General features: G+C 37.6%; 1 non-coding gene across 1 annotated transcript; it reads left to right on the top strand.

The window, feature by feature from the left end:
* Positions 1 to 22670: 22670 nt before the first annotated feature.
* LOC145044601 (small nucleolar RNA R71) lies at positions 22671 to 22777 on the top strand. Its single transcript, XR_013681550.1, has one exon. It is a non-coding gene; the product is annotated as a small nucleolar RNA R71 (small nucleolar RNA).
* The last annotated feature ends 377 nt before the right edge of the window (positions 22778 to 23154 follow it).

Raw genomic sequence — 23154 nt, 5'->3', positions numbered from 1 at the left:
AGTATCTAAAATTAATTTTCTAAAAAAGTCCTTAAAAATGTATGACTCCAACATATATAAAACTTTATATGAGTATATTTCACTGATGTATGATACAAATATCAAACTAATTTAAACTATTGGACTTGAACAAACTGCAATTTATTAGATAAAATAGGTTCTTGACCAAGCTTTTATGCTAATTATTTCGATCAAACTGCTTAGACTAGTTGGAAATTTTTGTTTAAAATTTTTTATTTTATCTTTTTCTAATTGTTTTGTTATAATGATTTTGAGTACTTATGTTTGTAATGTAAAATGTTTTTTTTAAATGTTTATAATGTTTATAATAATTATGTAATTTCTGCATTTATCGAATTTTAATGATAATTTATAAATAAGGACCAATGACACCATCCGTTCAATAAAGTTTTCCCTATCAAATTTGTATTTATATAATTATTCATTTGGCATTATATTAAGCTTTTATTGACGTACTTTTTTTTTTTTTGTATTTTATAAATAGCCAATACAATATATTCAATATGACTACAAAAACTTATACTATTACAAATAATTTATTTATTTTTCTAATAATACGATGTTATTCATTTAAATATATTGCGGAGAACCTTTACCTTAGTTTCTTTTTAACTAAAACCATTCTCAAGTTCAACTTAATAGTTGGAAGAAATGAAAAACTTAAACCAAATTGATGTTGTTCCATTAAAGGAAGAAACCGACAGAAATCTAAGGAAATAAGAGAAAAACTTTTTCTCTTAAAGGAAGAAATGTAAAGAAATAAGAGAAAAACTTTTTCTCTCAACTGTTCTTTTAATTTGGAAAGATGTAGAGATAGAGAAACAAAATGTTAATTCTTCTTTTACTTCTCTTAAACTCAAAAACTATAAATAAAAAAAATTATATTTTCTTTCCTTTTTTTTTTCCTCTCTACTTTCTTTCCATTGTTTTGCTTTTCTTTGCTAAAACTACTTGTAAAAGAATTAAGCTTACCAATTTACCCTTGTTAATTTAAGCTTACCAATTTACCCGTGTTAGAGTTCACATATAAAAGGAATCAATCGAAATTTTCAACTATACTTTTGACCAAACTATAACCGATTTTTTTTTTCGAAACTGGACGAGTACAAAACTAAATAAATTATCAATTTATTATTTGAAATTAAAATAATTAAATAAAAATGTAGGCAAATGTAGATTAGAACAAAAAGGAGTTGTCATTTTCGAAGGCTAAAAGTGGTCCAAACTAGAAATAAATATAAGGAGATAGCATTAAGGGTCTGGTCCTTCTCAAGAGACCCAATTTATTCTCATACAACTCCCCCTCTTGTCCATTCACAAGGTCCCCTACTGGGTATTTGACACGTGGCATATATATTTATACATGTTGCATGCTTATTGTCATTTCATCTCAAGAATTTTGTATAACTTTTTATTAGCCGGTTATATTTTAAGGCATACTGGTATAAGAAAATAAAGGTAAATTAGAAATAATAATAATATATTTTCATTAAGGCTTATGGATATCATATCATATCTATCATATATTTGTATTTTATTTTATTATTATTTTTTTTTCACCTTACAAAATTAATAGGTATCATATCATACTCATTACAATACATATTTTTATAAATAAAATAATATATTTGAAGGATGAGTTTTTTTCCCATTAAAATCATATACTTTATAAGTTTTACATGTCTTGCGGAACATTAAATATAATGTAAAGACGTGCCATCACCAAAGCATATTTGTCGTCTCAGCATAAAATGTGATATTACCAATGACCCCTCATGCGTAATGTTTTTAGCATTATTATCATTACACATTTAAAAGTAGTTACATATCCTTAAATAACGATAAATACTATATAAAATGTATTTGCATACGTTGAATAGACTCTTGAAAACAAGTTGAATTGTCTCACAAACAACCTCAATAATTGTCGTTATCGGTAAATCATGTGACCCACCGATAACCTTTTCACAACGACATGAATATTAATTGTTATTACATTGAAATCAAATCAATAGAAACAGATCATTACTCATTTCTCAAGAGCAATATTGCCATTTGCCAAGCCATATAAGTTCATTACATTAATCTGACTGTTGATTGCATGTTGAAGTCTATCCAAACAAAACCGAAAATCAGACATTTTATAACTTTTACATGTTTGGCAAAACAACTATTGAACTATTATGTTACAACCAATCTTGGTCCATAAATTCTTAGCAACATTCATATCCATTTCTTCCTAGTGCTCCTGTTTTCTCTTCTGGTATAACAAATGCTACAACCTGAACCTACAAAACATAAATCTCTGCATATCAGACACAGTGTGTCTCATGAGTTATTCTTTCTATCTTTTCTTATCTTTCATCATTTTTTCTCTTTCTCATAATCTATCATCTAACTCTTTCTCTTAATAGCATACACTGCTATCCTTCTTATTTACATATCTCTTTCATCTTTTTCTAATCTTTTTTTAATAGCATACATTGCAATCTATTCTTTTCTCATATATCTCTTTCTATGCTCTGTCCTTTCTTGCTGTTCTTTCTCTTAAGCCTTTTAGCAAGCTCTTCTCCTACTCTTCTCTTAGCCTCTTGACAAACTCTTCTCATACTCTTTACATGCTCTAACTATATATATATATATATATATATATATATATATATATATATATATATGTAACGCCCAAATTCTCAAGTATTGTTAATATGAGTTTTTAGTTTAGGCCCTACTTGACGAGTTGGTTTACCTACTCGTCGAGTAGCAACTAGAAGGATCGTGGGTTAAGTGACCTACTCGACGAGTCCATATTAGGACTCGGCGAGTAGGAGCTGGCAAGTGAAACCCTAATTCTCGGGGTTTGCACCTTTATTTAAAGGGACCTTAGCCTCCCTTGGACCTCCTTACAGTTCTAGAGAACCCTTGAGAGCCTTATTTGTGTGTGTGTGCCTTGTGTGTGTGTTTGAAGCTTGAAAGAGAGTCCTTGGAGGGAGAAGACTTGGAAGAGAAGGAGATTGAAGCAATTGGAGTGTGGGAATCAACACTCATCTCAGATATCAACTTCAAAAGGTACCCAAACCGTCATTCTCCTTATAAATCTCATTTATTGTGTGAGTTTTAAGGTTTTAATGGAATATCAAGTTTGTATGATGAGCTATGGGCTAGATTTGAAGTTGTAACTTCATATCTGGACTCTCTTTGGATTATAGAAGCATAAAGTTGCAGCTATAGTCGTGATTGAGGTCCCTTTGTGCATAAATACCCATCAATAGCTTAGATTTGCCATTTTGAGCCTTTAAAGCCATGCATGCACATCAAGTTTGCAACTTTACGTGATAAGCATGCCCTAGAAGCTTGGATCTATGATTTGGAGCTGTTGCATGGCTCAAAATGGATCTGTATGGAAAGAGGACTAAATGGACTCGGCGAGTTGCAAGGTTGACTCAGCGAGTCGCATGAAGATGGCCATTGAACTCGACGAGTTGGTTGAACAACTCGGTGAGTCAGATAAAGATTGTGATGAGACTCGACGAGTTGAAGAACAACTCGGCGAGTCGGATGAGTTTTAACCAAGAATATGTTCGCGAGTATACCCATCGAAGTCGCAGGGAGGGAACTCGGTGGGTGGCCTTAGGGTCTGATCGGGATTCGAAGGAACTCGACGAGTCACCTCGATGACTCGGTGAGTTGGATTGTGCTTCACGGGAATCGGCGAGTAGCTGGGTGTACTTGGCGAGTTGAGGTCAACATGGACTGTTGACCTTGACTGAGGACTTTGATCTTGATCATGGGTTGACTATTAGGTTATGGAGTACCTTATAAGGTTAAAGACTTATGCGTATATTGAACTATGGTTATTGGTGGTGGGGCCTGTGTCGAGTGATCCGAGAGTTGGAGTTTACCTTCCGAGTCGACATCTGCGAGGTGAGTTATCATCACTATATCGATAGGGTGTACGGCACCAAGGCCATCCCTTTAGTTTTTATTGTTATGGTATGTTGCATATGGTTATGATTTGTTAGTTCGAAATCGAGATAGACAGTATGTTATGCTTTTATGATCCGTAGGGATTGGTGTGTTAGTGACCTGCTAGGTCGGTACTCTAGTTACAGGAGAATTCTATGATTGTGATCAGTGAGATAGATATGTTTGATGATTGTATATGCCAGTATATGATAGCTATACGCACATGGTTATTTGCTTGTTAGTTGGGTTGAGGCAGTCCTACTTTGTGCTGAAGGCCAACATACCCTATGAGCAGTCCGGGGAGACTGTAGGCCCACGTGGCGGACCAGTCATGCCGAAGGCTTGTAGGCCCGATAGGGCGGTCCAGTCAGGCCGATGGCCCAATATGCATGTTGACTGATTATTACTGTTATGGTATTGTTAGTGTGGTGTTGGTATTTTGGGGGTAGCTCACTAAGCCCTCGGGCTTACAGTTTTCAGTTTACTGTTTCAGGTACTTCAGGAGATCGTGGAAAGGCGAAGGAGTGACCGTATCACTCCTCATCCTTATGTTATGATTTTTGGGACACTCTAATGGAAAATGATTTGAAAACAATGCTAACTGGTTTTTATTTATGATTGAAAAAGTTTAAATTTGGTGTGAATTTTATGGATGTTACAATATATATATATATATATATATATATATATATATATATATATATATCTTCTCTTGTTTATCTTTTTTCTATTCTTTCTTTACTCTACTCTTTTTCTTCTCGATTGCCTCAACACCTTGTTCTCATCTAGACCCAAAGGTCTCATCTCATACTCTACTATAAGGGAATCACATCCCACTTTCATTACTAGGCACGCTCACCCAGTCTTACTCCTCTCTCTTATGATCCCTCGTGGATCCTTAATCTTTCTTCTTACTCTTAAACCCCTCACGGATTCCTTACACTTAACCCCTCATGGTTTACATCGAAGTTTTTATAAAGAACTCTCTTATCTTGTTCCTCGCAAGGAACCATTCTCTATCTTTTCTTACCTTACATAATCCAGATTCTCGCAAGAATCATCGAACTACATTCCTAGAGGAAATCATCTATCTCTTTCCCCATAGGGACAATATCTCATTCATATAATTCTTTTCCCCGTAGGAACCTTTACTCTATTCATGAAGGAATTTTACTCTTTGTCCCTACAGGAACTTTACTATTGTCCCCAAAAGAAACTTCTATACTCTTATTCCCGAAGGAATCTTACTCTTGTCCTTGTAGGAACCATTCTCTTATTCCCATAGGAACCATTCTCGTATTCCCAAAGGAATCTTACTCTTGTTCCCGTAGGAACCATACTCTTATTCATAAAGGATTCTTACTCTTGTTCTATAGGAACCATACTCTTGTTCACAAAGGAACCTCTATCTTTTTTTCCTAAATGAACCTTATCCTTGTCCGCAAAGGAAATTTATTTCTCTATATCTCTACCTTTGTTATGTGACTCGTCACATAACACTTGTACCTTGGGCAATCTATCCCCTTATCTCATTAAGAGATATTCTATTACTCATCTAGTACTTAATACATTAAGTATTTAATCTTTATCTATGTCTAGTACCATATAACATTCTACGATACTAATGATAGCTAGACATACTTACATACTCTCATGATTATATTACATATAATCATCTTATATCTCTTGGGTATTAGCAATACCCTTCTCATCTAAAACCACATGTTATTTATATACATACATGCTCTACTACATGTATCTTGCGTATACTTCTTATATTCTCTTAACATGTGTACATTCTCTGATACACGCTCTTACACACATATTCTTATTTTTTCTACTTGGGGAAATTCACTTAGTGCCCCAAGTAGGGTTGTTCCGATAAGTGGGGCACCATGGGCGATGCTCCATTGCCTCCAATTTTCTAGGGCCTCATTTTTATACTAAAACATCCCAAAAATATGATCCAAAAATTTCGTTTTAAATTATTAATAAAACCATAATTATCAAATAATCACATAAAAATCATAAATCATTGTTTCTTAAAACATTATAAACATTTTTCAAACATATCAGAGTAAAAACATCACATGCTAAAATCATGGTATGTGCACTGGCAACACTGCAGTCATCCTGAGCTCTTCCCTTTGATACCGGAAGTACCTGAAACCAAAACTGAAAACTATAAGCACGAAGCTTAGTGAGTCTCCCCAAACTACCACATACTATAAACATAATCATGCTACTAAGAGATATGGGCACCTTCCACACTCAAGGAGATATGGGCCCCGCCCACACTCGACTAACTAGGAGATACGGGCCCCGTCCACACTCCATTGACTATGAGATACGGGCCCCGCCCACACTCAGCTAACTACGAGATACGGGCCCCGCCCACACTCGGCTAACTACGAGATATGGTCCCCACTTACAATCGGCTAACTATAAGATACAGGTCACGCCCATACTCGACTAACTATGAGATACGGGCCCCGCCCATACTCTGCTACTAAACATACATACAAGTATCACACCGACAACAAGTATAGCCAAATATATCAATCAATCCTAAATACATACTCAAATAATGCTATGAGATATGGGCCCCACCCACACTCACGTTCCTAACAACACATATAAGTATCACACAGACAACAAGTATATATCAATCTAACAATCTAACTGATATATATACTCATGTCATAATGAGATATGAGCCCCACCCATGTTCCATGTTCCTATCAAGAACATATAAACTACACGGGCTAACATTAGTGCCTTCGACCCTTTCAAACCAGGAGGAAACTCACCTCACACTGTTGAAGTCCCACGGATAATTCTTTGGCTGTTGGCTGACAAATCCCTGAACTATCAATCGTCAAAACAAAACCCAAGTAACCATTTGGGTTTAACCGCATAACCATAAATACAAACTTGGGGTAAAAGGACCATTTACCCCTATCATATCTTGGTCCAAGCCCAAAGCCCAACTCATACTCTAAAGGCCCAAAAGTCAATCAATCAACCAAGGCCCAACTATGGCCTAATTTTCCAAATTGGGCCCAAACCCCTTACATGGGCCTTACCCTAAAGCCTATCAAAATAATATAGTCCATACTCTTGTTCTCAGAAAGCCCATCAAGAGTCCAACAACTAAGCCCAACAGAAAAGCCTAACTTGAAGCCCATACATAATTAGGGTTTTCACATGAAATGACAATTAGGGTTAAGTGTTCTTACTTTACCCATTAAGGACTTAATCTATTAAGTCCATCATTCCACTAGACCAATCATACCATGTGGTCGGGCATAAGCCATAGATTCCATCCAATGGTCCAAAATGCTGGTTGCGGCAAGCCCAAACTAAAATTTCCAAGATTAGGGATTTCTAAACCCTGATTAGGGTTTCCAACCCAATCACAAGCCAACTAAGTCCAAGATTAAGCTATTGGTCCGATTAGGGTTTCACTATGTCGAGCACCACCCACTGCCACCTAGGCGGTAGTGGTCGATGGCGCTCACGGCGGCAGCCACCACCTCACGGTGGTGGTGGTTATTATTCATGGCTAAAAAATAAGGACAAAGGTATTCCAAATAACAATCCAAACGTACCCAAATGCACACAACCACCAGAGATGGTGGCTAGGAGTGAAAGTAGGTGGTAGTGGTGGGTTTTCCCTCCAAATGATGCGCATACTACACCACAAATACCAAAAACAAACAATATACTCAAACATACTCACATTCAACCACCTCTCAGGTGGCTGTCATCATCGGAAAAGACGAAAACGGTGGCGAAAAAGGCCATCCACGGAAACAACGATGCCCCATGACGTCCTACCAACAGAAACGAAGAAGAAGAGGGAAAGTGGGCGGCGAGCATTCTTACAGAGGGTTTCCAGTCGCTCACGATGCGTACAACGACGACACAGCTCGTCCTTCGGTCATCGGAGATCTTTCGACGGTTCTCGACGTCACTAGCGGCAACAAGGAATGTGACAGTGGCGCTCATCCACGAAGTGGCATGCGGACGGGAGGAGTTCGAGCCCAACTGGCAACAGCGACCTCGGAGCTTCTCATGCTGGCGGCTGAAGATATATGCCCTAGGTTAGGGCTGATAATTCTCGACATGACCCGTAACACGACACAAAGTAAATGAGTTTGGATTGAGTTTTTCAACCCGCCAACCCATCGACTTGCCAACCCGTTTATATTTTTAATAATATATATATATATATATATATATATATATATATATATATATAATTTTTAAATGTATTTATGTATCAAGTATTAATATCTAATAAATATTATATAATAAGTATTATCTATGTTTGTATTAATGTTTAGTTTGAACATGTTTCTATGAATGTTTTTAATTTTCATTTGGATGTTTAAGGCTTAAGTAGTTAAGTGTCTAAAATTCGGATATGTTTGCATCAACCAACAAAAATTTTAATTGTCAATTTTATTTATGGAATCTGACCCACGAACCCGCCAACCTGTGATAAATGGGTTGGTGGGTCATATATGAGTTTATGTTCCAGACTCGCCAACTCATGACCTGTATATTTAAATGGGTCATTTTTGGGTCGATATATTTTGACCCGCCAACGTGAACACGACACGATTGTCAGGCCTACCCTAGGGTTAGGGTTTAGGTGATCCAACGAGAAGGATGTAAATGACGGTTCTTAACTCTCGTCCCATATTAAAACTTATCTCAAATTGACACATTCGGCCCCTCCTCCTCAACTCATTGCAATGTAACTCCACATTTTACTCTTTAGCCCTTGTTTTCCAAAAATCCATTCACTACAAGTCTCTTTGATACAATATAAACTCCAAATTCCTGAAATTATAATATTTAAGTCCCATAACTAACACTAATATATTATTATGTAACTCGGGCTTCAATAAAATAATGTAAAAATATCATTTACATCTCGTGGTTTAGGGCTTACTATTTACTTATTTTATTTTATTTAAATGGAATGTTACATATACACCCTCTAATTATACATTATAGAGAAAGTTTTTTACCTTATGTGCTACTGTAATAGATTACATTAGAAGCAACATGTATCCAAAAATGGAATTAACTGGAGCCAAAATCATCGAGATTGCTAAAATTTTGATTTTCATTTTTATACCTTATCGGCTCTCGGTCTCTTACTCTCAAGTCTCACCTTTGTCCTCATTTTTCCTTATGGTACAAGCTTACTCAACTAGAAAGAAAAAAATCTCCAACATTGTTTCTTAAAATCGATACATATATAAAAGAGTGAATATTGGATTTTGAAAATCAATTTCTATTCGATTGATTGATTTTGGCTCTTGCAAACAAATAAACAATAAGTCTAATTTCTTGATTATGATTTATTATGACTAATTTCCATGATCTTGGTTTTTGAAAGTTTAAGTTATGAAAATCGATTTTTTTATTGTGAGTTCTGAAGTCTAATTTCTTGATTATGATTCTATTGGTTTCTGAAAATTGATTTATTGTATACAGGGTTTTAGAAATCGATTTCTGATTTTACTCATTCTAAAAACTGATACCTTATATTCATGATTCTGAAAATAGATTTCTTATTGTCCTAATTTCTGATTTTAGTCATCTTTTTTAAACTTACTTAATATATTCATGATTTTGATAATGCATTTTATGATTTTATTGATTTTTGATTTAGTGATTTTGAAAATTCAATTCTTGTTTCTCTTAATTTTTTTTTACTATATTTCGTTTTATTTCCTATTCATGCTTTTAAGTTAAATTTAAAAAGTAATAGAAGCAATCGTGTTGGTTGTTCCCTTGTTGCTAATTTCATATATCATAATTGACATCATAACTAGGTGTTTTGTTCATTTACTTCTTTTTTCTCATTCTTATTGTTTTATTTAAGTTTAAAATAACAAAATGTTGTCTATAAATTATTTATGTAGAAGTGAAATAATAATAAAAAACAAAAAAAACCCAAACAACTAATATTATTTCTAAAGGGATATGTTAAAAGGTTGATACCTCTAATGTTAATTGTAACAATAAGAATAAGAATGTCTCGGGAAAGAATTTATTTACGAATTTTTTCTTATTGTAAAGCGCCTCGTCTACTTATTTCGCCCCACGCGTCCAATCAGTTTGGACCAACCCTGGCCCCAAGCTCCAACACACACACACACATCTATATATATATATATATATATATATATATATATATATAACATAAATGTAGAGAGAGAGAGAGAGAGTGTGTGTGTGTGTGTGTGTGTGTGATAATTCACCTTGTCAGTTAGTGAAGAATAATTGTCCCATTTTGGCTCTTTTCCTCAAATGATGCATCTTGATCCATCTTCTTAGCTTTTAGGCCTATTCATGCACATACACAAGTATCTTAATTCTTGTCTTACCTATTAAGAGCTTAATGCCTCTTAAGGTCAAAATGACCACTTAATGGATCAACACTCTATCTTTTCATTTTATATCTATTAATCTCAGCTAATTGATGAATTAAGCATCCCACAATACCTAATTCATCACAATATAATCTAATACATTAATTAACATAATCATTAGTAAGGGTTTCTGTAACACCCCATTTCCAAGACAAACCCTAAAATCTAAAGATGTGTTTTAAGTATTATTTTATTCTGTAACACCCCTTTTTTTTGTACGTATCCTTTTGCGACAAGTCGGGCTTTGTGTTTAATGATCTTTACACCTGCATCTTTCTTTACTTTATAAACCCATTTTAATCCAATTGGTTTTTGTCCTTTGGGAAGATTCGTTAATATCCATGTATTATTGGCTTCAATTGACTCCAGTTCTCTCTTCATTGCAGCTTGCCATTCCTGTTCGTTCGCCGCCTCTACATACGTTTTGGATTCTTCCCCAGCGAACATGAGTTCCTCAATTTCATCATCAAATGGCTGACAATGACTGAGTACGTCTTCTAATGTGCAGAACCCTCAAACTGGTGTGTCATCATATGTCGATCGGTTTCGCAACGAGTCCGATGACAGTGTTGTGCTTTGTGGGGAGGAATTGCTTTCGTCGTTTGTTACTGAAGGTGGAGTTTGTGGTGAGTTTGTTGGGTTGGACGGACAAGAGCTAGGAGATGGGCTTTCTGGGCCTCCTTCTTCATGTTGGACTCCTTGGTCTTGGGCTGGATCGTTGTTTTTTGCTACATCTTCATAAGGGATTTCACTTGGAAATCTAGTCCAGTCTTGACCAAAAACTTGTGTTTCGTTTTGAGCTGTGGCCCACTTCCATTTTGTTCCTTCATCAAATATCACATCCCTAGCCACATATTTCCTTTTTTCACTTGGGTTGTACAAACGAAAAGCTTTACTTCCTGGTTTGTTGCCAAGATACACCAATTGAATGTTGCGATCACTTAACTTTGTGAGCTTGTTGGCTGGTCTTTTTGCATGAGCCACACAACCAAAAACCCTAAAATGCTCCAGTGTTGGTTTCTCCCTATACAGTGCTTCATAAGGAGTTTTATCTTTTACTCCTTTTGTTGGAACCCGATTGAAAATCTAAACAGCATGGCGTACTGCCTCTCCCCACAAGATTTCTGGAACCTCCATTGCTTTCAGTAACGATCTTGTGACTTCAAGGATTGTTCGATTTGGCCGCTCCACAACTCCGTTTTGCTGTGGAGAGTATGGAGCGGTCAGCTGTCGCTTTATTCCTTCCTTGCTACACTATTCATTGAATTCAACAGATGTGAATTCTCCTCCACGATCAGTATGTAAACCCTTTAGCTTGTACCCGGTTTCGTTTTCCACTTGTTTTCTAAACCTCTTAAAGGTTTCAAAAGCCTCAATTTTTTGCTTGAGCATGTATACCCACATGAATCTGCTGTGGTCATCAACGAGAAGGAGGAAGTAATGATTACCTGCTATTGTTTGTGGTGTTATGGGCCCACAGAGGTCAGCATGCACGAGTTCTAACGGGACATTTTCTTGCCATTGAGATTCTTGTGGGAACGATTGACGAGTCTGCTTGGCTACTAAACACCCTTCACAAACTTGTGTTAGGTGGCACACCTTTGGTACTCCACGCACCATTCATTTCTCCACCATGGATTCTAACAAGCGAAAATTGACATGCCCTAGACGAGCATGCCATAGCCAAGCGTTGTCGTCTATTTTCATGTGAAGACAAACCGGTTGGGTTGTGTGAAGCACTATCTTGTACAAACAATTCTTCGAACGCTATACCTTCATCACAAGCCTTTTGTACTTGTCGTGTACCTTCAAAAATTCTTGCTTCATTCCAATTTCATAGCCTTCTTCTGTCATCTGCCCGAGACTTAGAATGTTACTTCGAAGAGCCGGAATGTAACATACTTCTGCAATGACCAGTTATTCTTTATTCTTGCAATCTAGCAAGATGGTTCCCTTCCCTTTGATCTGAACTCTTAACCCGTCGCCAAACCGCACATGTCCCCTTATATTTTCATCCAATTCTGCAAAATAATCTCTTACTCCTGTCATATGATTACTAGCTCCATTGTCTAGATACCACGTGTCTTTTTCATTCCCGTTCAGACTCGGAAATACCTTGTCTTCATTTAACAAAATTAACTCTTCTGTCTTTTCTCCGTGTACTGTCAAGAGTAGAGTTGTTTCATCTTCTTGTGCTTGAGTGAGATTCACATTGCCTTATGTACATTTTGGGTTAGGACATTCTGATGCATAATGACCAAAAACATCACAGTTGAAACACTTGATGTGTTTCTTGTCTCGATTCTTCCCCCGGTCTTGGTTTTTATCTCGTGATGAGTTGCCACCCCGGCCACCTCTGCCTCGCCAACTGCCTCTTCCTCGACCTCCATTTCTACCCCCTCGGTCATTTTGCGACGAGCCTCGACCTCTTCCCCCTGAGTTCTTTCCGGAAGTTTTCTGACTATTTTGTCCCTCTGATCGGGTCAACATCAGACTTGCTTCTGTGGCTGCATTATCGGATCGAAGCTTCAAGCGGGATTCATAAGCTTTGAGCCTGCCAATCGCTTCCTCAAACGGCATGTTATCGATGTCCGAGTATTTCTCAATCGATGCTACCAGTTGCAAGAATTTATCTGGGACAAAATCAAGTAATTTCCTGACCATCGTGCCATTTCCCAGTGTTTCTCCCAGGCTGCTGTAGCTCGAACTTATACCACTTATCTTTCCTGCAAACTCATCGATTGTTTCTCCTTCCTTCATTCTCAAAGAGTCAAACTCACTCTTGAGTGTGTGCTTTCTTTCCTTTTGAACCTGATCGGCACCCAAGTAACGAGTCTTCAACGAATCCCATACTTCTTTTTCCATCTTCTTCTGCGCAACTTGAAGAATCACATCATCAGGTAACGCCTGGAATATGAATGCTCGAGCCTTCTTGCTTTTCTTTTCATCAACAGCCACTCCGACTCGGCGCTCGATGGATTCCCATACTCCCTGGGCATGCATTATCGCCTCCATCTTTATTGCCCAAGTTGTGTAGTTCGTAGGTGAGAACATCGGGTATTGGAGTGGTACACCCCCATTCCTGTGCTCTTTTCCCTGTAGTATCGACATGTCTTTTGGGCGTTGGTGTTTGGATAGGAATTGGGTAAGCAGGCTCTGATACCAATTGTAGGAGATCAGCCCCTGTTGGATCAAATAGTTCAAGCCACAAATTCTAAAGATGGAGTTTTAAGAACCAACTGTAAGTTCTCTATTGCATTGCCTTAAAGTGATTACAAAGGGAAATATAAATACTGAATACAAAAACAGAAACTAGCGATTTACATGCATCTGCATGTGCTTCTACGTGTGGCCAAATGCCACAGGACCAAATCTGCTTTATTCAAATGCCACAACGGCTAACTTAGAATTAAATCTAACAATTTCAGCCGCCACCACATCCAGATTCATCAGCCGTCACCTTCACTTCTTCGATTTTCGGCACCACACGACCACCACTGTTGAGGTTGCCAACCACCGAAGCCACCACGACGAACATGCTGCCGGTGAAGAAATAAGACTGACGGGAACTAGAATGAAGTGGAAGCGGTTGGAGATCGGAGAAGCTGTGACGTCGTGGTAGCCTCCATCTCAGGCCACTGCCATCGCTATTGGAGTCGTAAAACCATCAAGAAGCTGCTTCCGCCATCTCACTGCCGACAAAGAGTGTTGTGTTCATTGTGGCTGTTGCTTACCTGTGGCTATGCCGCAACTCACGACCGTCAGGGCCGTCCCAAACGTTCGTCGCGAAAATGTTGCCTCCGACCATCTCTTACCGTCACAAAAAGGGTGGTTGTAGTCGTGCTTTTATTTTAGTGTGTTCTGTTGACCTGAGCAGAAATCATGAAGAACCACCATGGCGGCTGCCACCGGTGGTGCCATTGTTGTTGCTGCCAATCGTGTTACTGTCGCCGTTGTACGCCACTAGGTGGGTGGCTGTGTTCCTGTTTCGGGCAAAGCATGTATGTGTGTGTTTATTTCAGTGAAGTGGTGTTTGGGTGTTGCTTGACCGAATTTCAAGAGAAAAGCCACCACCACCACCATGACGTGGTGGCCGCCACCGCGTGCCGCCACAAGGGTGTGTGTGTGTATGTGTTATTTTTGTGTGTGCGTTCATTTTTATATTGCATTGTAATATTGTATTTTGATCGATATAATTAAGGAAATCCATCACCACCACCGCGAGGTGATGGCCGACGCTGTGAGCTGCCATTGACCACCACTACCCGAGGTGGTAGTGGGTGGTGCCCATCTTAATTAACAGTTAATTAACCTAAAAACTTAACAAATGGACTAATTAGGATGTGATTGGATTGGAAACCCTAATTAGGGTTTAGAAAATCCAAATTTTGTATATGTTAATTTGGTATTGTCGGGACCCGCAAGTTTGGACCATTGGATTGGAATCATGAATTAATCCTGACCACATTGTAAGTTGACCTAGTAGAGTGATGCACTTAATGGACTAAGTCCTTAGTGGGTTAAGTAAGAAACACTTACTCCTAATCGTCATTTTATGTGAAAACCCTAATTTTGCTTGGTGATGTGTGTAAAACGAACTAGTTGTATTCCTACTTTTTAAATATAAATTAGACACAAAAAAGGCAGTGTACCTTTCAATTGGTGGTATAGTTTAAGCAAGTAGGGTATTGAACACAGGGAACGACAAATATAAAATGAACTACTAGGATTATCTAAATAAAAACAAGTAATAAAAGAAGCGTTTTCTCTGGTTTTGCAAGATTAGAAACTTAAATACTCAACTAACACTTAAACAAAACAATTAACTACTAAGCAAATAAAATTCAACTAAATTCAATGATAAATGAGACTTTTGTTCAGGTTCAACTAACTTATTCCTATGGTTGATTTTATGGCTAGTGCAATGGATTAATTTTTCGTTGGCTACCAATTAATGTGATTAGGTTCATGTTCGCTATTACTAATCCTTAGAAAACAAATCAATTTAAGCAGTGGGTAGTTGTCTAAACTAATGAATTTTCGAATTTATTGATTCGGGTTAAATAAGACTTGTAGTTGGCTTATTAAATTGGTTGTTCAATTAACCTCTTATCGATGGTTCGTCACACAAGCTCACACATTAACTTACCTATTTTCTAGTTAACCCTAGTTTCACGTTCGCTATTCTTAGGCATATAACAATGTTTTCATATAAATTATATGAGATAAGCAATTAAGAGATGTTCATGCGGCTTAATATACTTGTTAATTAACAGAAAATAGTTGTTGTTAACACATAAGGTTCTTTAACAAGCTTAACAAAACTAAATCACCAAATCAAATCATCCATTCCATAAAAATCAAACCATATTAATGAATTAGTCTACCCTAAACAGAAGCTAAAAGTTTTTAGCTCATAATTACAACAGAAACTAACTCAAAAACAAAATCAATTGGTTCACACATAGTTCAAACAAGAGACTAAGTAAAGAGTAAATTTGATTTGCCTTGATTCTCCTCAAAATCGCATGTAGAGTTGATTCTTCAGTTTCCCATGCTCCAGCAGCACCTTCAATCGCAACTTAGCCTCCAAGGGTTCATCAGCCAAACCAAGTGTCGATCTCAAAGTCCCTATTTATAGATTTTTGGAAACAGGGTCGACTCGTCGAGTCCAGGGACAAAATCGCCAAGTCCTTCATTAAAAATCCGTGTAAGGCAAGGACTTCTATTGCTTCGTGAATGTTCGACGTGATTCGTCGAGTCAGGCATTGACTCTCCGACTTCTTCAACATTTTTGACTCTATTCTTCTTTATTTACTTCCTAAGCTTCCGATTGCTATTCCCGCTTCCTTTTGCTTCCGAGCACTTCTTTTAGGCTGAAAATACAATTTAGACATAATTAAGTACCTTTTGTTCATTAATTGCAATAAAATAGTCAAAAAGTATTAATATTCTATACAAAATATATGACTAAATATGCACATATCAAAATACCCCACACTTGACTTTTGCTTGCCTCAAGCAAAACTGAATTTTAACATATTAGCATCACATAAAATAATTCCAATCAAACCCAACCATTATGCCAGGACCGCAAGGCGTGCATTTGTGTCTAAAATTTTTCCTAAGGACCCCCCTAATTCTAAATACTCACAATCCTCATAAACACTCGTCCACTTCTTTTGAATAACGCTCATTTTATGCATCCCTCCGAATCCATCCGCAAAAAACTTCCTAACCTCAAGGTATTTTTGGTTGAGCAACCCAAGCATAAATAATCTAGACAATTACAACTTTTCTAAACAACAATGGAGCTCTTTGGAATTCTTCACTTCTTTGATGAATTGATCTCTTTAATTTCTTTGAATTTAACCACCTTCTTGTTTGATTTTTGGTATCTTCAAAATCTTGAATTTCTTCAGAACTTTGATCTTTTGATCTTCATACTATGACTTCTCCAAAATGCTTACAACTTTTCTTGTAATTATCTCTCATTTTTTAACATGTATCTCATTTTTTTTCTTTTTCTTTTTTCACTCAAAACCTACATGCTTAAGCAGGGGCGCTCAACTTCAACCTTTATTGGTTAAAGATATTAGTTTTCTTGGATACATTTCGAGTACACAATGCTAAATGTATTGTGATCCTCAAACTAAGTGAGGTTGTGTTTTTGTCCCATGATTTAACTAGAATAAAGGAAGCCACGAATGTACTATAACGTATATAGGCTCAACTAAACATTTGGGTCTTCATAAAATCATCAAACATAATATTAGCATGATTCCTAATTTCTTTACCAAAATTGTCTAAATTAATCCCTAACAATTGTATGCAATTTTTTTTATATTTAACTAATATAACCAAACCCTACCTTACACTTAATTCATTCAATGTCCCCATTGCATGCTATGCATGAAAAAAAAACATAAAAGTAAAGAGGGAATTGGAACAAACTCCCCTGGGATAGTAGTCACGAGGTTGATCATCTTCATAAAAAGCTCCATCTTCAATTGAATTTAGACATGGGAACATTGTAAACTTGAATATGGAATATTGTGTGACTCGTCGAGTCAATATGATAACTCGCCGAGTAGTAGCGTATCTAGCATAAAATTCGTAAAATTGCACAGGGACTTGTCGAGTCTAGGGTGTACAACCAGCGAGTACAACGCTGAGTGGAAAAAAAATTATTCTGCTTCGAATCCGTTTCTAAGGTGTTTGGAAATGACAAATTATTATTCCTCCTTCATTTTTCTTCAATAAATAACACTCTTTAACCCTTTTCACTACCGGACTCGATCTTAAACTCAAAACTCCACGTTCTTGTCCAGACTCGACTCTTCGCATTATTCTCTCTCTCTCTCTCTCTCTCTCTCTCTCTCTCTAATCCCTTGCATGCCTACCCTTACTCTAATTTTGAAAAGAACCACCAGCAACTACATGTAATAAAAAAAAACAATTAAAATCCTAATTAATCCTACTCACTAATAGTTCAAACAAACCAACCAACCAAACAAATTAAAAATTGTTTTAAACACAAAACCAACAAATAAAAAGGATAGATCTCAATCTTCATCTTCTTCCTATTCATCATCTTCTCTCACTCCACTCCCCTCAGCTTCACTCCTTCGCGTGTTTATCCGCTCTTCCCAAGTAGGCACATAAGGAAATTCGCTACCATCTACATGTTGGATGTTAAAATGATTAAACATTTGAATAAATGACCAGTTGTTGAGATTTAAGTTGCTCCCCAAATCGTCTTGGTATTTTCTCCCCTCTATGTTTACCATTTCGAGGGTACCTCATCATCAACCGGAATCACCGGTGGGTCTTCATGTGCTTGAGCATGCCTTGGCCTAACTCTCCTACCCGGTTGCTCGGGTTTCACCACCTCATCCTCATTCGGTATAGCATAATGGCCCTCTCCATAATCTTCAACTATCCTCGCTCTCCTATAAAGAATGACATTAAAAGGAGGGGTAGGAACCATCATCAAATCATTTATGGCACCTCTTTCCATCACACTGTACGATCTTTCCAAGCAAGTCACAAACATCCCGTCATTGATTTTTAAAGTTTTCTGATCCTTGACTGTTTCCTCACTTAAGTATTGAGCCATACAATATGGGAGGTTGCAGAAGGTGTTTGGTGTAATGATGCTCCACAAGTAAAATACATCAAGGTTTGGAACCTTGTCATCGTACTTGCGCATGTTGATTGTGCAAGAAATAAGGCGGTGTATAAGTCGGTGGATTGGTGATCTAATGCTTCCCTCCTGAGCCGATTTGGAAATGTAAATCTTGTTTGCAATTGTGTTCCACCATGTGGAACCCACGACTCCCTCAGGAAATTCTTTGCGACAATGCTGCAAGAAAGCACCAAAAGCTTGAGTGTTGACCACATGTTGGTCATAGATGCCCAATCTCCAAGCAAGCTCTGTCATACTACACTAGCGGTACTCCCCACCAAGGCAAAAAGTAATGACCCTCGGATCATAATAATTTTTACCCCCACGGAAATTGATGGTTGAGAAAAACTCCCAACACAACTCTTGGTACACCGGATCTTGAATATGGAACGACCGGTTCCACCCATCGCATGTGATAGTTACCCCATTATGCACAAACATCTTGACCAAATATACGGTCACTTCCACTTCTAGTCTAAATTGGCCCAACCATTCCCAACTGATTTCGTTAGGCACGTAATTTATTTCTTTCTTATGTCTTCCAACTTCTTTCTCCACTGGTTCATAATGGACTTCGATTCGATTCTTGGAAAAGTTAACCAAGTATGGTCCCCTTGGTTACCCCTTGAGCTTTGGCCTCTTTTGAAAACATTTTCTGCAAAATAACACAAACCATACAAACAAATAAAACACAGAAACATCAAAACCAAAAATCTAGGTAAATGCGATCGGACTCATCGAGTCGAGTCCATGAACAGACTCGGCGAGTCTGATGAACTACTCGAGTCCTGCTGTGATTCGAATTATATTTGGTCATGTAGTCTCTAAATTTAGTCCATGGGTTTTGTCTAGGAAGGTATTCTAAGTACTAATTAACAACCATTTTCAACAAAAACACTTTAAATATGTCAAAATTTAGAACCCTAAAAATTATGTCTTTTTTCAAAACCAGGTTTTTCCACAAATCAAGACCATGAAACCTCTAAAGGTTGAACCTTTAACATAATTAAAAGCAAAAGATGTTACCTTGTATGAAAAATTTGGAAGAAATTGAAGATGAAGATGAATGCTTGAGAGATGCTTCGACCCGTCGAGTGAGGCTGGTGTCGATTGTGTGAAGTGAATGAAAGTGTTTTACTAATTAGGGTTAAAACCTTAATTTACAGATTGTAAAAATATATTATTTTCGGTAAATATAACCGACATGTTGAGTCAGTGTAGCAACGCGACGAGTTGCTTCGCGAATTTAACTTCAACATTTACGCATGGACTCGTCGAGTCTTTTAATCTGTTTGAAAAAAAATTCTAAAACTTTTCTCTCTTTAAAATAAAAACATCACACCCCACACTCAGGCCCTGCTTGTCCTCAAGCAATCATTCGTAGATAAATAAGAAGATTTAGATAGAGCAATCCTAATAAAACCACAAAAAAAATGAAAAAGAAAAGTAAAAAGAAAGCAAACTCTATTGATGACTTGCCTCCCGTTAAGCGCTTCTTTTTTAGGATTCTTTAGTTGGACTCCTTCCCGCTCTACGTCTCTGCAGCTTCCTCCAATGGGATCTCCTTCTTCAGTTTTTGCACTTTATACTTCGTTTTTGAATGTATGGATTCCCCTCTTACACGCCTTTTTCAATTCTTCCATTCTCTTCCTTGTGGCATTTTCTTCAGCTTTACACTTTATCCCTCTACCACGATTCTTCTTTTTCACTCCTTCTTCTTTACTCCCCATCGTTTCCCTTCCTCCTTTATCTACCTCGATTTCCTTTCATTATTTCATCACCACTCGAGGTCGCGAATTCTTCCTCACTTTCATCACCTAATAAAGAATCCGGTGGTTTAAAAGTGAAAACTTCAAATGTAGTAGAGACTAGGGTTTGAGGCTTGGTTCTTTTGATTGTGGTTGACATTACTTCTTTATCAGGCATATGTGATTCAATGGAAGAGTTATGCTCATCATTATTCCAAGCCTTAGTATTTTGTTTATCTTCTAAGCTTTCCTTCTTGTCATCTTGAACTGCTTCATCATATTGCAGAATTGTGTCAAGACGAGCCAAGTGTGCATTTTCAAACTCGCTCAAATTTGTAATAACTTCGCTTTCCTCAAGTAGATTCTCCAATTGATCATGTAAAATGTGCACATCGGGTCCAGAGAGGGTACTCGTGGTTTGTAGGCCAAAATCTCCATCAGATCACGACTCTTCGTATGTACTCGTCAAGTCAATAGGTGCTACTCGGTGAGTCAGTGAGGTTTCAACACTTTTGATGGTCTCTTGGAAATCAACTTCCTCAATCAGCCTCTCTATCTCCTTCAGGTCTCCTTCAGCATCAAAATTCTTTTCCAAAGATAATATGAATTGATTTGGATTGCTTTCTTGCAAAAGCGCAAGCTCTCTTTCTAATAATTCATCATCCAAATCCATTAAGGAAACTTTATCTTCTCTTGACTCTATGTTCCCATCCTTTTGCTTAGCTTTAAAAATCACCGAATCATCCCCCACCCTTAGTGTTAGTGTAGATTCGCACATATCTACTAAGGCACAAGCGGTATTCAAGAACGGTCGCCCAAGAATGATTGGGACTTTAAGATCCTCTTCCATGACTAGTACTATGAAGTCAGCAGGGAACACTAGTTTATCTACCTTGATGAGAAGATCTTTGCACACTTCCATTGGATGTATTATTGTTTTATCGGCTAGATGAGTTTTTATTTGAATAGGATTTGGTTCCGGAAGGTTGAGATTTTTGAAGAAAGAATATGGCATAATATTTATACTTGCCCCTGAATAAGTTAATGCTCATATGGTCATTAAGTTCTTAAATTGACAAGGTACTGTGATGCTTCCCGGACCAGCCCTCTTCTCTGGCAGCTCATTCAACACTATCTCAGTCACTTCTTCCATATTTCTTCTAGTTGTAAAGATGCTCTTAAGCAAGCTTGCATATTTTGGCGTTTGAACTATCGTTTCAATAAGAAGAATATTCACTTGGAGTGCCTTTATATGCTCCATAAACTTCCTATACTCTTGAATTTGTTCACCAGGTATGGCTCGACTCAGAAACAACATAGGGGGCCGGTAAAGTTTTAAAGGAAAGTTGTTTTTGTCATCAGACGTTAGACTCGTCGGGTCCTTGTCTGGGACTCGACGAGACGAGTCGGGTTTACTCAATTCCCGATTTTTTGCCTCTTCTTTTTTCACCTGTATGGGATATTTCTGGATAGGGTCAGAGGAGTGAAAATTTGCTCAAAATCTGTTGTTATTGCATTCATATGTTCCATTCCTGGATTCTCTTCGGTATTGCTAGGAAGTTCACCCGGTGCTCTTTAGTTGATTTGTTGTGCAAGCTGGCCTAGCTATTTTTCAATGTTATGAATGGATGCTTGCTGATTCCTAAGCATAGCTTGTTGATCTATCATCATAGTTTGGTGCTCTTTAATCATATTTTGTTGTCCCTTTATTGCAGCGTTGGCATCCTTGAATCTCTTCTCGGATGCAAATGCAAATCTTGTGAGCATGTCTTCAAAGCCTGGTTTCCTTTCTTGCACCTGTTCCTTCTTTTGATAAAAACCCCTTTCCTTTTGCTTATACTTTTCCTCCTTTGCCTTTTTGTACTCATCGTATGGGAACCATTCCTTCTTGGGTTTTCGCCAATCATCATCATATTTATCGCCACTTTAATAGCACACTTGTGCTTTCCGGTTCCCGTTCTCATCCAAATCACAAACTCTAGTAAGGTGAGGCCTGTTACAATTCTCACATCCCACCGGATAGCATGGATGGATTGGTCCATCTTAGTCATTCTACGATCCAAACTCTCCAAATTTGCCATCATTTTTGCCATGCTATTAGTAACGGAGTTCACCACCCCTCTAGTTGAGTAATTTCTTAGGTTATGATATTCTCTAGAGTGTTTAGAGAATTCTTCAATTAGCTCTTTTATCACTGGGGGTGGCTTCTTTGTGAGCGGTCCTTGCGAATCAAGGAGCTGCCTAGTTGTTACACTCACTCCATCATAGAAAATGCAGACTTCTTGTTGACTGTTTAGATCATGGTGTGGGCAGTTCCTTAGTGAGCCTTTGTATCTCTCCCATGCCTCATAAAGTGACTCTCCAGCTTCTTATTCAAAATTGGCTATGGCTTTCTTCAACTTGGCTATCTTTGAGGGAGGGCAAAATTGATCGATAAATTCCTCTTTCATTTTAGCCCAAGTAGTGATGGATATTAGAGGGAGTGATTTCAGCTAATCTTTCGTGGCCCCCTTAAATGTGACTGGTAGCATACGAAGCAAAACAATGTCACGAGGTACATTAGGAACATTGAAGTAGTCGGCTACGTCGTTGACCTTGTCTAAATGCTTGTATGGGTCTTCGTGATCTTTCCTGAAGAATGGGATTTTCCTAAGTTGATAAAGTATGTGACCCTTAAGTTCAAAGGTTGTAGTTACAGGAATCACGGATTGCACGAGTCCTGGGTCGGTGTCGTCACACATCCTTTTCTTCCATTCACTCATGGGGACTTCATCGATGT

This window comes from Lactuca saligna, chromosome 4 (assembly GCF_052625555.1).
Source record: "Lactuca saligna cultivar CGN05327 chromosome 4, ASM5262555v1, whole genome shotgun sequence".
NCBI classification, from domain to species: domain Eukaryota; kingdom Viridiplantae; phylum Streptophyta; class Magnoliopsida; order Asterales; family Asteraceae; genus Lactuca; species Lactuca saligna.
The sequence above is the reverse complement of the archived record's forward strand: the minus strand, read 5'-3'. Positions and strand labels throughout refer to the sequence as shown.